Genomic DNA, 2371 nt, shown 5'->3' on the forward strand with positions numbered 1-2371 from the left:
TGACAAATTAAAAAGGCATGAACATTTTTTTTGTATCGAAAAAATATCGAACCGTGACACCAAAGTATCGAACCGAACCGAACCGTGAATTTTGTGTATCGTTGCACCCCTAATATATATATATAAGTATCTTGTGCAATGGCAATTGCCAAAACAAAAACAAAAAAACTATAACAAATATGCTACAAGCATAAAATAATGATTGGAAAGAGAATACATTTTTACTTACTGCCTAGCCAGCAGATGCATTTAAAGCAGCATAAACAATCAACATCTATTCTTTCCAAATCAGGAGCATCAGTAAGCCAGCGTGCATCGATCTTACTTGATTGAATTTCATTTAATTGCTGTAAATTAGTAGAAGTGATTCTTGGAGTATCGGTTGTCCACATCTGCTGTACTGTTCCTTCAGATTATTAGATTCCTGCAGCCCCTGAGTGCCATGCCTAAGTGCCGTGCCATTATGCATGGGTATCCATCGTGTTTACATTTTTGTAAATCACATGGAAATAACTTTAAGCTGCAACAAAGTAACCCCATTGAACTTGTACGTTATGACTCAGTACTTTCTGATGTAGGAAAATGATGGATTACAAAGGATCATCTATCCAGAATCTCACTGGTGTTCTGTCACATTTTACTGCCTGATATTACTATTTGTGAAGAAAGCTGCAGTGGAAATAAAACTGACACAGCTCGCCTTGGTGCAATCATGCACCAAGCTTAATCAGATCTGTTCTTATATATTTCAGTCACAATGGTACAAATAGGAACACATGGCATCTGCAGAATCTGCAGATCAGAGGTGTTTTATTAACAGGCGATTCAACATTTAAGCGATGACAGGGTACTTTACATGCTACATTTTGTAATGTACAGCTGTAATCATGGTTTCATGATTGAGATAGATGTTTTAACTAGCTAATGTCAGTGCCGCAACTAGCTAATAGGGAATTTACCCATCACCATATCCTAAAATTACTCCAAAGACTAAAATTGACACATTCTGCAAAAATTCTAAACACTTTTTTGTGAATCTATTTTAATGTATGGTAAAATATTCAATAAATGTACCAACAAAAAAAAAACCCATGAAAATGACTTAGTAGGTCAGTTGTTAAGATTGTTGCTCAATTTAGCTCATGCTAGATTGTATTAGCCTATTCCTTATTTGAAAGTTTTTGTATTACAGCTTTTCACCTGTTGTAAAACACATACATTTTACTGTTAATGCATAATGTAGTAAAAGTTTTCATAAAGTATACAGTAATTAGCTAAAGTATTTTTGAGGGATAAACGATGTACATAGCTACCATGAGATCATAGATTGGGTTTTGAACTCTGATGTGAAGCCTCAAGATTAGCATTTATCATCTAACAACCAACAACTTTTCAAGCACAAGTTGTTATCCAGTCAGCATACATGGTATGATTTTATCTTTCATTAAATATAACCTAAAATGAGTAAACTCATAAACTTAGGTGATAAAGGCGAGCTATACATTTGTTACTATAAACACTATTCTTTTTCCCATCTGAAGCGTCCATCTAAACATCACTAAAATCGTATCTTTCTCCTAACCATCTCCTCTAATCTAGCACAAATAATCCTTTGCAGTTTAAGAATAACATTAGAAGGAAACGCGGAGCTAAAATAGGGCTAAGGCTGTGATCACTGTGATCAAATCTATTTCAGGCCTGTTTATAAGCTAATCTAGTTTTTAGTGGGATTTTACTGTTATCACGAACTGAATAGGAGATAAAAATGAGCATTATAAAACACTGAATTGGGGTCATTAAAAAACTATAAGACTATTTATCACCAGAGATGGGCAGTAATGCGTTACTTGTAACGCGTTACTGTAATCTGATTACTTTTTTCAAGTATGGCAAAGTAAGTATGGCAAAATGGTCAAAATCTCAACCTGATGTTGCATTTAGATTAGTGTAGGGGATGTGTCTGAACTGGCATGTTCTCATCAGCTCAGTTTTGTTACTGTGGTAAATCAATAGGTATTTAACCTCTGCAGTGGTTGATTGTATTTATGCCATTTGCTTTTGTGTACTGCTCAGAGATACTTTGCTTCAAAGCCTTCAGATGTTCAAACACTGACTGCATCATGAGAGCCAAAGGACACGATCACATGCAGCATGAATTTGACCCCAGGTAATTTTAGAATCTTTTATGATTTTTATAGAAAGGAGTGAGAAGAAACAAGAGAACAACTGTAAGTCATTCAGGTGACAGAGTAGTCACAGAATGATTGAAGATCTTTACTACTGATAGGTTTCTTGAAGATAATGAAAATAGGAGGAACATAAGTTCTGATTACTTGAACAGTCAAAAAAGACTATGAAAATCAACCCGGAT

The sequence above is a fragment of the Haplochromis burtoni genome, unplaced genomic scaffold, assembly GCF_018398535.1.
Source record: "Haplochromis burtoni strain Fernald_Lab_line unplaced genomic scaffold, NCSU_Asbu1 Contig_161, whole genome shotgun sequence".
Lineage (NCBI taxonomy): Eukaryota > Metazoa > Chordata > Actinopteri > Cichliformes > Cichlidae > Haplochromis > Haplochromis burtoni.